This window comes from Eutrema salsugineum, unplaced genomic scaffold, assembly GCF_000478725.1.
Source record: "Eutrema salsugineum unplaced genomic scaffold, Eutsalg1_0 scaffold_12, whole genome shotgun sequence".
NCBI classification, from domain to species: domain Eukaryota; kingdom Viridiplantae; phylum Streptophyta; class Magnoliopsida; order Brassicales; family Brassicaceae; genus Eutrema; species Eutrema salsugineum.
The window spans coordinates 7442655-7456110 of NW_006256895.1; the positions used below are offsets into that span (position 1 = coordinate 7442655).

At 43.2% G+C, this 13456-nt stretch overlaps 1 non-coding gene across 1 annotated transcript; it reads left to right on the top strand.

Moving 5' to 3' along the window:
* Window positions 1–10741: 10741 nt before the first annotated feature.
* On the top strand, window positions 10742–10848 carry LOC112089415. Its single transcript, XR_002901053.1, has one exon. It is a non-coding gene; the product is annotated as a small nucleolar RNA R71 (small nucleolar RNA).
* Window positions 10849–13456: the final 2608 nt, after the last annotated feature.

A 13456-nucleotide genomic window follows, 5' to 3' on the forward strand; every position in this document is an offset into this window, starting at 1 on the left:
ATGCAAGGCAAAATGGGTTATTCATACCTTTATAGGGTTTCCCCATTTTCATGGGTTGGCCATCAGTGGTTTCAGCCCTACACCAAGAAGCATTCAGATTTCCCTTTGTGAACTCTTTCCAACATCAATCTTGAAGTAGAAGCTGTGAGAGAGAATCTTGTGTACATATCTCAGAACTGGATTCTTTATCCAAGAGGACTTTTGCTGTTCCAGCTGTGTACTTCCCAGAAGCAATTGATCTCCATAGAAGTTGGATCTCATCTTTTCTGAGATTGACTTGGTTGGAGAGGAGTTCATTTCTAGGTGCTGAAAACCCAAAAATCTCATTCAATTCTCTGAATGACACTGAATACTCCTTCCCTTTTACAGTAAACTCCACATGTCCAAGCCCATCTCCTTGAATGATTCTTGAATCCCTTGGGTAGTAAATGAAAGCTTCAAAGGAAGCTACAAACTCTTGAGACTCCTGTTCATAAGCGATTTCTCTCATCTCCAAAAGTGACTCAACACCCATGTTCCCAAGCAAAGTCTTGATATCTTCATAGATGCCAATCTTCTTCAGAAAGTCCAAATCAGGGAATCTCCCTAGCTGAATCTCTATCTGTTGAAACTTAGCCAGATAATCAAGTTCTGGTTCAGTTTTCTTGAACTTCTTTGATCCCTCTTCAATGGTGCCTTGGGAACCATCAGCTGAGCTGCTTGAGTCACTTTCAGTCTGTTCACTCTCAGATACCACAGCCAACTGTTTCCCCTTCTTCTTGGAACCAGAAGCAACCACCAAAGCTTTTCCTTCAGGCCTTGTCCTTTTTGGCGCTGGATCACACTTCCCTTGCTTTGTGGCATTCTTTGCACCTTGACCTTTTTCTCTTGGCTTTGAAGACCCTGAGACCAAACCTTTGCCTTTTGGTGCAGTGCCCTTCTTCTTGGCCAGAGAGTTTGTTCTTTCAGTCATCTGCCAAGAGATTCTCAAAAACAATGTTAGTACAAGAACAAGCTTCACAAAATTCTCCAAAATTTTGAAAAAATTTGTTGCAAGAATCGATTTTAAACCACATGAACAGGTTTCTCTAGCCAAGAATCAATTAAAAAGTTCATACCAATGCAAAAGCAAGAGTGAAAAGCAAAGACTCAGCAAGAAACCAATTCATCTCCTTTTTTTAAAAAAAAAAATCGATTTTTTTCATGAATTACTTGCAACAATTTTCAAAACTCAATAACAAGGAATTACTGATAACTAAGGTTTTTAAAGCCTTAGATGGGTTATCAATCCCCTTGTCAAAGTAGTATAAGGGGTGTCAATCCATATGTGTGGTAGTTAGGCACTAGTTTATGTGATAGGTTCTTAAGTCAAGTAATCAAAGATGAGTTTTGTGAAACCAGCAACAAGAAAGCATAAAACAAGAAACAAACAAGCTATGATTAATGAACTAAGCAAGCAAACAAAACAAGATGATGGTGATTAAGCAAATGATAAAAGCTAAACCTCTAGATGTGATCATTGATTAGGGTGCTTTAGATATTGAATCATGATGCTAAGAACATAATGCAACACTTGCTACTCTTTAGTCTAGGCTTCTTAATCAGATTAATTCATTCCCATGACAATAATCCCTTTGCAAATCACTTAATCAAGTCTAACAACCATTAGATATAATCAAGCAATCAGCAAGCATAATGCATCAAGCCTAATAAGTGACCAAACAATCTCTCAACCAAGAAGACTGAATCTTATACAGAAAGACATAACAAGCAATCACATGATCTCAAACATTTCAACTTAGAACTCTAATCTAGACTAATCCTCTCATGAAGGCATTAATCTCTACACTAATCCACTTTCAAACCAAATCATCATTTGTGAAATATGAATCAATGAGCATTAAGAAACAGTTCTAATATGTCATTCATGCATTTAACAAATCATTCCCATGATGAAAAAGGCATAAACCCTTAAGTTAGCTCATTCAGGCATTTCATCAAACACTTTTGGTGCATGAAATGCCTATGAACCCAGATTTCACTTTCCCAAGGAAATCTGGCATTAGGAGCAACTAACTAAGGAAATGGAATGAGAATCTAAACCCTAAACATCACCAATCAAACATCTAAGCACCCTAATCTACACACCTAGAAGTTTAAAAGATGACTACTCACTAATCATGAAGAACACATCTAATCTTTTGCAAGAGATGATGTTAATCATGATTAGAAGTAGAAATGAGATGATGAGATGATAAGAAACAGACTTGGAATGATCAAATCCCTTCAGATATCTCTTAATCAAAAACGTTTTTACACTCAAAAGGAAAGAAAACTAGAGAGAAAACTAAGTAGAAGATAACCTCCTTGGGTTTTTCTCCCAAAAAACTATATATACCTAGTGCTAATGGACCGGGTCAGCCCAGGACAAACTGGGTACTGACCCGGCTCAGTTGGGTCAAGTGGAAATCCTGCGGGTCAGTCCAGTATGTCCCAGGTCGCACACCTAAGTCGCAGTAGATGAAGACTTGTCTTGTGAAGCCTGAATCGCCTTGTCTTAGCCGCACGCCTAAGTAGGAGTGTTTTGCGAGTGTTGCTGCGGCTTGGTCTCCTTCCTCTCCAACTCGCAGGGCTAAGGCGGTTTCTGGGGAATGTACAAACTCTGCGGGTTGGTCTCTATTGCACCTAGGTCGCAGGCTCAAGTCGGAGTGATTTGCGAGTGTTGCTGCGGCTTGGTCTCCTTCCTCTCCAACTCGCAGCATCCAGAGCAGCTTAGACCACTTCGCATTCCGGAGAGTGTAACTCCTATGAGACTTGTCCGAATTGAATGATTTCGGTTGCAGAAGACAGAGGACTCATTTATCTCCAACTTTTGTGAAGAAAGCTTCGGTGCTTGGGAAGTGTAAGGCTTCCTGGAGGGCACATCTTTGCAGTGCATGTACACGACCAGAGAGAGGCGTCTAGACATGTGTCCATTCCGGAGACTGTATCTTTCTGCTCATAGATCCGAATTGAATGCTCTTGGACGTTCTGGAAAGAAGGCTCAAATGTCTATGGTTCTCATGAAGGACCCGGAAACTAAATCGGCCTGGAAGTGCACCGTCCTTCGCATCCTTTAGAACTGATCTGCTCGGTCCGGAATACCTGCGAGACTGGGGTTCCTTCCGACAAGCTTATCTCTCTGCTCACGCGTCCGAATTCCACGATTCTACTTGCTAAGAGACCGTGATGCAATGCTCTCCAACTTCTATGAAGCACCCGCCGTCTGAATCGGACCGGAAGGCTCCCCGGACAGGCGATCATTCAGGGGTATCGGATTGCTCCGGAATGAGTGCGAGACCTGTTCGTCTTCCGATTACCATATCTTTCAGTTCTGTGGTCCAAATGCCTTGATTCCAACTGTTATGGACTCTTGACTCAATTATCTCCAACCTTTATGAAGACTTCGACAGCTAAATCTGACCGGAAGGTTCCCCGGACAGGCGATTTCGGAAACGTGTCTGCACCCGGAGATTTTGGCCGAGAGACTTGACCGCGGTACGTGTTATTGGCCGAGAAAGCTACCCGCGGGAAGGATTTTGGTCGAGAACCTTCGACCTTCAGTACACCATTTTGCCGAGAAACCCAAAATTGCTCCTTTTCACCATTTTTGATCATTCCAACTCCATTTCTTCATCTGAATCACATCATCCACTCCAAATTGGCTCCAAAAGCACCTGTTTAACACTCCAAAACATGCAAAACTCTCTTGGACCTAATGCAATCTCCTAAGTCCTAAAACAATGCCTAAAGACCTAAAATGCATGCAAATGAGACATGATTTTGACTAGAATATGTACATTAAATGATGCAATTTATGAATATATCAATTACCAACAAAGTGCTTTGTTTTCCAAGACTATCTAGCCCCCTAGCATTTACAAAAAATAATCCCAAGGTCTAAAACAACCTATCAAAATCGATTCCACACTTTGAAGCTCATAAATCACCATTGAAGAACATGGAAAAAGGTGAGTTTTAACAGAGTGAAATACCTTGGGATTAAGATGCAACGAGTTAGAAATGCAATCAGTATGATGTTAACAACTCAAAAACGAGTTCAGAGCACTTTGAATCCACAAATTTGGTGGAGAAATGAGAGAGATATGATGAAAACAATGGAGAGAAATGAGAGAAGAGGTGCAAACTCGTGTTTATGGTGAGGAAGAGAGAGTGTGGGACAGGGTCAAACCTTTGGACTGGTGGTCAATAGATCTAGTTTGACCAGTCAAGGCTTTGACCCGTCCTTTTCTCATTGACTGGCCTCCTTTCTCTCTTTTGTGCGTCCGGGAACCGTCGGGATCGAGCCGTATGACCGTCTTGGTGCAGAACCGGAAATATTTTTGTGCTACCTGGTCATTCTCTTTCTAACCCGCACGACCAACCCGCAGTAAAGATCCTTCAGCCCGGTTTTATCTTTTCTCATTGCTGCTACCTGGAACCCATTACAACCAGCTAGCACGACCAACTCGGAGTAATTTGCCAATGGATGTGCGGTTTGGTTCCTCTTGTTTCTAGGTAGCACAACCATCCCGCAGCTTTTATGACTTAGACAACTCAGGCCTTTCTTTTCCTGCTGCGACCTTTTCTTCATGTTTTCCAGATAGCACGACCAACTCGGAGTAAATTCCGAATGGATGTGCGGGTTGGTCTTCTTTGTTCCCAGGTAGCACAACCATCCCGCAGGTTTTGTGACTTAGGCAGCTTGTGCACTCTTCTTTTGCTGCGGCTTGGACTCATTCTTCCCAGGTAGCACGACCAACTTGGAGTAAATTGAGAGTTGGGCTGCGAGTTAGGTTCCTTTCTTTCCAGATAGCACGACCAGGCCGCAGGTTTTTGGACTTAACAACTTTGGCCGTTCTTCTTTTTGCTGCGGCTTGGACCTCTTTCACCAGGTAGCATGACCAACTTGGAGTAAATTGAGAGTTGGGCTGCGAGTTAGTCTTCTTTGTTCCCAGGTAGCACACCTAAGCCGCAGGGTTTGTTACTTAGACATTCTGGCTGTTCCTCTTTTTGCTGCGGCTTGGTCTTCATATTCCCAGCTAGCACGCGCAACTTGGAGTAAATTGAGAGTTGGGCTGCGAGTTAGTCTTCTTTGTTCCCAGGTAGCACACCTAAGCCGCAGGGTTTGTTACTTAGACATTCTGGCCGTTCCTCTTTTTGCTGCGGCTTGGTCTTCATATTCCCAGCTAGCACGCCCAACTTGGAGTAAATTGAGAGTTGGGCTGCGAGTTAGGTTCCTTTGTTTCCAGGTGGCACGACCATCCCACAGGTTTTGTGACTTAAACACCACAGCCACTTCTCGTTTGCTGCTACCTAGTTCCTCTTTTCCCAGCCAGCACGCCTAACTCGGAGTAGATTGCGAGCATAAGTGCGGCTTGGCTTCTTTTTTTTTCTAGGTCGCAGCACCAGGTAGCATAGTTTGGGACTTAGAACTCTGGGCCTGTTCTTCTTCTTTCTGCGGCCTAGTCCTCTTTCACTAGGTAGCACGCCCAGGCCGGAGTAAATTGCGAGTCCTGCTGCGGCCTGGGCTCTTCTTGATCCAAACCGCACACCTAGGTAGCACTGAAGCGTTCTCCAAGTTTTTCAGTCCTTAAACACTTCCCCCAGCCCTCTTACATGCTCCATTCCATTCATCACTGAGATATGTCTCCAAAAATTACCTAGAACCTGAGACCAACTCACAAAACCCATCAAAAAGTTCTAAAACATAAAAGAAAAGAGAAGAAATCAAAAGAACTATGTACAAAGATAAGCTTGGGGTGTCTCCCAAGAGCACTTTGTTTAAAGTCTCTAAGTTTGACTTTGGAAACCTGTTTAACAGGCTGGTGGTGGATCAAGAAGGGGAACTGATGTAGCTTCCTCCTTCTTTTGTGAAACCAAATAGTGCTTGATCCTTTGGCCATTTACCACAAACTCTTGACCATTCTTTCCTTCTAACACCACAGCTCCATAGGGCCTCACCTCAAGAACTTTAAAGGGACCAGACCATCTAGACTTAAGCTTTCCTGGAAACAACTTAAGTCTAGAGTTGAACAGCAACACCAAATCACCATTCTTGAATTCCCTTTTCAGAATCTTTTGGTCATGCAGAACCTTGGTCTTCTCCTTATAGATCTTTGAGCTCTCAAAAGCCTCAAGCCTAATCTCCTCAAGTTCATGGAGTTGCATGACCCTTTTCTCTTGAGCTGTCTTGATATCAAAGTTCAGCAACTTCACAGCCCAGATAGCTTTGTACTCCAACTCAACAGGAAGGTGGCAGCTCTTCCCATATAGCAGACTGAAAGGTGATGTCCCAATTGGAGTTTTAAAGGCAGTCCTATAAGCCCACAATGCATCATCTAGCCTTTTGCTCCAATCTTTTCTGCTTGAGCTAACAGTTCTCTCAAGAATGGCCTTGATCAACTTGGCCACTAGCTTGAGGATGATATGGAGTAGCTATCTTGTGTTTCACTCCATGCTTTCTCAGCAAACCCTCCAAAGTTTTGTTCACAAAATGAGATCCTCCATCAGAGATGACAACCCTTGGAACTCCAAATCTTGGGAAGATAATGCTCTTGAGCAGCTTCACTACAACCTTGGAATCATTGGTAGGGAAAGCAATGGCCTCAACCCATTTGGACACATAATCCACAGCAACAAGTATATACTGATTCCCATAGGATGAAATGAAGGGCCCCATAAAGTCAAACAGCAATCAAAGATCTCAACTTCTAGAATGGGGTTTTGAGGCATCTCACTCCTCTTTGATATGTTCCCATGCCTCTGACAGACATCACATGCTGAAACCACTAACTGAGCATCTTTGAACATTGTGGGCCACCAAAACCCACTCTGAAGAACCTTGGCCACAGTCTTGAATGCTCCCATGTGACCCCCAAAAGCTGAACCATGACACTCTTGCAACACAAGTTGCATCTCCTCCTCAGCAAGACACCTCCTATACAGCTGATCTTTGTTCAGGACATAGAGGTAGGGCTCATCCCAATGGTATCTCTGGACATCTCTGAAGAACTTCTTCCTCTTGTAAGCATCTAATTCAGGAGGCTCCACCCCACATGCAAGATAATTCACTATGTCTGCAAACCAAGGCATCCTCCTCTCTTGAATGCTCTTTACTTCTTCAAACTCCAAATAAGAATGGAGCACCATCAGTGATTCCTCAGGAAAAATATCATTGAGAGGCACTTCAGAGTCAATCCGCAGCCTAAAGAGATGGTCTGCAGCTCCATTCTCTATACCATTTTTATCTTGTACTTCCATATCAAACTCCTGAAGTAGAAGGACCCATCTTAACAATCTTGGCTTGGCATCTTTCTTGGTCATCAGATACCCGAGGGCTGCATGATCAGTATATACAATGACTTTTGATCCCACCAGGTAGCTTCTGAACTTATCAAAGGCAAAGACTATTGCCAGCATTTCCTTCTCAGTAGTAGCATACTTCTCTTGTGCAGAGTCAAGTGTTCTACTGGCATAGTAGATGACATGTAGCTTCTTGTCTTTCTTTTGCCCAAGCACTGCTCCAACAGCAAAATCAGATGCATCTGTCATGACCTCAAAAGGAAGGGACCAGTCTGGTGCCTGAACTATTGGTGCACTAACCAATGCCTCCTTGATCAACTTAAAGGCTTCTTCACATTCAGCATCAAAGATGAAATCCACTTCTTTACACAACAGTCTTGTCAAGGGCCTGGCAATTCTTGAGAAGTCTTTGATAAATCTTCGGTAAAATCCTGCATGCCCAAGGAAACTCCTTATCCCTTTGACTGAAGTGGGAGTTTGCAGATTCACCATCACTTCCACCTTTGCTCTGTCAACCTCAATACCCTTCTCAGATATCTTCTGCCCAAGAACTATTCCTTCCTGCACCATGAAGTGGTACTTCTCCCAGTTCAACACCAAGTTGTGCTGCTCACATCTCTCCAAGACCTGTGACAGATTAGAGAGACAATCCGAGAAGGAGGAGCCATAGACACTAAAGTCATCCATGAACACCTCAACTTTCTCTTCAATAATGTCAGAGAAAATGTGCATCATGCATCTTTGAAAAGTGGCCGGTGCATTACATAAACCGAAAGGCATTCTCCTATAAGCATAAGTGCCATAAGGGCATGTGAATGTTGTTTTCTCTTGATCCCGGGGATCTATGGGAATATGGAAGAACCCCGAGTACCCATCGAGAAAACAAAAATAAGGATGAGTAGCTAACCTTTCAAACATTTGATCAATGAATGGTATAGGGAAATGATCTTTTCTAGAAGCAGAATTTAATTTCCTATAGTCAATGCACATGCGATGGCCGGTTATGGTTCTTTGAGCTATGAGTTCATCCTTATCGTTTTTCACCACTGTGATCCCACCCTTCTTGGGCACAACATGAACAGGAGACACCCATCTTGAGTCAGAGATTGGGTAAATTATCCCTGCCTCAAGAAGTTTTAGTATCTCCTTCTTAACCACTTCCCTAAGGTTGGGGTTAAGTCGTCGTTGATGCTCAATAGAGGACATAGATTGGTCCTCTAGGTGGATCCTGTGGGTGCAAATGTCAGGAGAGATCCCTCTAATATCAGCCAAAGAATACCCTATGGCTCTCCTGAGCTTTCTTATTTCATTAAGCAATGCACTCTCTTGATCCTCCAATAGGCTATCATTGATGATGACAGGATATGTGGAGTTTAAGCCCAAGAAAGCATACCTGAGCCCTGTTGGTAGAGGCTTGAGCTCAACAGGGGGTGCATCAGCCTCATTCCAATCCTGGTCCAAGCTGCTTTGGCTGGTGTCTGATCCTTTGATTGCAAAGACCTCAGAACCACTTTGTTCCAGCTCCAAAAACCTTGTCTCAGGACCCAGCTCTCTTGCATTGTCCAGATACAGCTTATACCCTTCACTTGCTTCAGCTAAGAGCCCATTGTCTCCTTGTTCTTGAGTTAGAGTAGTTTGAAGAGGCTCCTCAGTGTTCAGCTCCTCAAGCAACTCATCAGCCAACTGATCCATTGTCTCCACATAGAAACATTGACCTTCGATGGTGGGTTTCTTCATCATCTCATTCACATCAAACTTGAGCTTTTCAGACCCAAGTTGAAGCTCTATTATCCCACCTATCACATCAATAATATCTCCTGCAGTTGCTAAGAATGGCCTGCCCAAGATAAGAGGATCTACTGGTTCCTCATCCATTTCCAGCACAACAAAATCTGTTGGAACCTCAAAACCAACAGGCAATCTAACTGATCTATCTGCAAGGATAAGAGAAATCCTTGCAGGTTTGAAGACTTTAAAGCCCAGCTTCTTTGCTATGGAGAATGGCACCAAGCTGACTGATGCTCCTAGATCACAAAGACATCCAGAGAATAGAAGAGGTCCAATGGCACAAGGGAGTGTGAAGCTCCCTGGATCAGTTAACTTCCTTGGAATGGACTTCTTCTGAATGATAGCACTGTATTCATTACTTAGTACTACCATGCCTTGAAGCTCTTTTGTCTTGTTAAGAATGGCATCCATCAAGAACTTCCCCATCTTTGGCATCATTAAGAATGCATTAATGAGAGGCATTGTGAGTGGTGTCTCCTTGAGTGCCTTCTCAAATACAGCTCTTGCCTTATCCACAAGTTGCTTCTTAAATCTCCCTGGAAATGGGAGCTTGGGTTGGTATGGAGGTGGTGGCACATATTTCTTCTTTGGTTCTGGTTCCTTTGCTACCTCTTTACCATTTTCTGTCCTTTGTTTCTCAGCAACTTGATCCTCTTTTAAGGCTGCCTCCCCCTCAGTTTGATCATTGTCCTCAATGATCACATTGTTGTTCTCAATACCAGGTAACTCCTTTCCACTCCTCAGTGTAATGGCCTTGGCATATTCCTTGGGGTTGGGTTCTTGATTTTAAGGTAGGTGACCTTGGTTCCTTGAGCTTGATGCCTGGTTTTGCTTCAGTTCCTTGATTTCCTGCTGCATAGCTGCATTCTGGCTTGCAAAGGTCTGTTGACCCTGAAGTAGTTGTTGCAGAATACCAACCATATCTGTACCCATCTGTGGCTGTTGTTGAACCGTTGGTGGCTGATATTGTTGTTGAACAGGCGCTTGCTGTTGGAACTGTGGAGGACCAAACCCTGGTGGTGCCTTTTGCTGCTGTGAACTGAAACTAGGACCTTGAAATGGTTGCTGTAGCTGACCAAAACCTTGATTCTGAGCAAACTGATTCTTTGGTTGAAAAGATCCTTGAAAGTTGTTTTTGGGAACAAAGTTCTGTGGAGCTTGAGAATTGGGATACACCTGGTCTTGTGGGTTAGCTACATTGGTGTTCCTGTAAGAAAGGTTTGGATTGGCATTACCATACTGATATCTCTGGAACCTCTGATTCCCAATGTAGTTAAGCTCCTCTTGGGTGAGACCCTCTTCACTTATGTTCTCAAAGATTTGAGATGGTTCCTCATGCTCTCCAACAAAATGCAATGGCTTGTGAGTTACCAATTTCAACTTGTCTAATTCACTTCTCAACTCCTTAACTTCTCTGGTGAGCCTCTGTTCTGAGCTTGAACCTTCAGACCTATTTGATATGTCATAGTCTTCACCATAAGTATCATTGCTCAATGCTAAGTTCTCCACTAGCTCTAAAGCAACATGTATCTCTTTACCCAGAAAGTTCCCATTGGAAGCAGTATCCAGCTGGTTTCTAATCTTGGGAAGAGGTCCTCTATAAAGTGTGCTGAGAAGAGAAGCCTCACTAAACCCATGGTGTGGGCATTGGTTGGTGTAGCTCCTGAATCTCTCATATGCTTCACCAAAACTCTCATTTCTGTGCTGAGTGAAGCTAGAGATTTGGTTCCTTAGTTTTGCAGTTCTTGAGGTTGAGAAGAACTTAGATAAGAAGGCTTGCTTGCATTGCTCCCAGGTTTGAATGAAGCCTCTTGGAAGATTCTTCTCCCATTGATGAGCTTTTTCACCAAGACTGAAGGAAAATAGTCTTAGCTTGAAGCTGTCCTCAGAAACTCCATTTATCTTTGTCAGATCACACACCTTATCAAACTGGTCCAAGTGTTCCAAGGGATCTTCCATTGCTAACCCATGGAACTTTGAGTTCTGGACCATATTCAGCAATGATGCTTTCACTTCAAAGTTGTTGTTTTGCACAGGTGGTGCCTGAATACCAGCTCCATACTGATGAGCATTGGCCCTGTCATTCTCTCCAACATAGACTTGGGGTTGCTCATATCTCCTTTGCTGTTGTTGGAAACGGTGGGGTTGGTGGTGCACTTGTTGTCTTTGCTGTACATTGGCTTGATGCCTGTGTTGATGAGCTTGAGCTTGTCCCTGGTGGACATAAGCTTGTTGATGGTGCACCTGTTCCTGATGAACATTACCCTGATGAAGCCCTTGACCAGCTCCATTACCAGCTCCATTACCCTGAGCCTGTTGCTCCTGAACCAGTTGTTCTATATCTACCACGTGATCTCTTTGTTCTTCCATGTCAGCCTGATCAATCTGTCTACCACGTCTGTCCCTTCTCCTCCTTGGTACCAAAAGGTTGATGTTGTCGTTGAGAGGAAAAGGAGGACCACAGCTTCTTGATCTAGACCTGGTGTTCATACACCTGAAATCACAAACAGAACTTGAAAGGAATCAGTAAAAACAAGAAAGTAAGCACTTGATCTCAAGAACAGATCAGAGCTTAATGCTAAACAAACCACAATTTGGCAACGGCGCCAATTGATAGACAAGACTTTTTAGGGTCTCAGGGCGATCAATCCCCTTGTCAAAGTAGCACAAAGAGGTTTATCAATCCAGATGTGGTGTTAGACACTAAACTATGTGATTAAGTTCTTAATTTAAGCAACCAAGAGTGGTTTTGATTATCTAAAGACAACTACAAACTAAAACAGGTTTAAAGACAAATGAAATGATTAAACAAGAACTAAACAATGACAAATGATGTGAATATGATATGATGGAGGCATGAGATTCTAGACATGATAGTTGGTTAGGGTGCTTTGGTGCTAAACTAGAAATGCTAATGACAATGATGAGACATGATCCAAATGATTAAGAACTCTAATCTAGGTTAATCCTCTCATGAAGGTATTAACCCCTATACTAATCCATGTTCAAACCAAATTCTCATTTGTGAAATATGAATCAATATGCATTAATAAAGAGCTCTAAATGATCATTCAAGCAAATAACAATACATCATCATGAAGAAAATGCTTAAACCTCTGATACAGCTCTTTCAGGAATTTCATCAAACACTTTTGGTGCATGAAATTCCCAGAATCTAGATCTCAAGTGATATGCAAGGATCTAGCATAGAGAACAGCTGTTTAGAGAGATGAATCAATGAATCTAGCCCTAAGCACTCCTAATCTAACACTTTAGCACCCTAACCTACACATCTAGAACCTCATTAAGGTGACTACTCACTAATCATACTAATCTCTCTTAAACCTTTGCAAGTTGAGAAGATTAGCATGATTAATGATGAGAAATGGAGATGGAGATGATAGATTAAGAAGGAAGCAGCTTTTAAAACTCAAAGATCTCTTCAACTCTCTTGATTAAAAGCCCCAAAAATCGATATTTCTCTTCTTGGTGGAGTCTTTTTCACAAAAGAGGCAAGAGACAAAAAGAATAAAGCTTAGTCCTCTAAAAAAAACCCTAAAAAGTATTTATACTTCTCTAAAAACGAACCGGGTCAGCCCGGAACAAACCGGGTCCTGACCCGGCTTTAATGGATAGAGTGGGAATTACTGCGGGTTGGTCCAGTATGTCCCAGGTAGCATGCCCAAGTCGCAGTAGATGAAGAACCTGTCTTGTGAGGCTTAGATCGTCTTGTCTTAGCCGCATGCCCATGTAGGAGTGATTTGCGAGTCTTGCTGCGGCTTAATCCTCTTCTTCTTCAACTTGCAGGACCAAGGCGGTTTCTGGGGAGTGAACAAACTCTGCGGGTTGGTCTCCATTGCACTCAGGTCTCAGGCTCAAGTCGGAGTAAATTGCGAGTGATCGTGCGGTTTGGTTCCAGGCGCGGCGAACTCGCATGCCTAAATCGCACGATTGTGGACTTAGCATTTCTCTTGCTCGGGAGCTTCAGACCTCATCCAGTGATAGCTTACCCGCACTTATCAACTCGCAGCATCAGCTTTCAGGCATTCATCTTCAGGCCTGCGGGTTAACCAAGCCGCAAGACCATCTCGCAGCATTCAGAGCAGCTTGGACCATTTCGCATTTTTGAGAGTGTAACTTCCACGAAACTTGTCCGAATTGAGTGATTCCGGTTGCAGAAGACAGAGGACTCATTTATCTACAACTTTTGTAAAGGAAGCTTCAGTGCTTGGGAAGTGGAAGGCTTCCTGGAGGGCACATCTGCAGTGCATTTACACGAACAGAGAGAGGCGTCTAGACATGTGTCCATTCCGGAGACCGTATCTTCCTGCTCATAGCTCCGAAT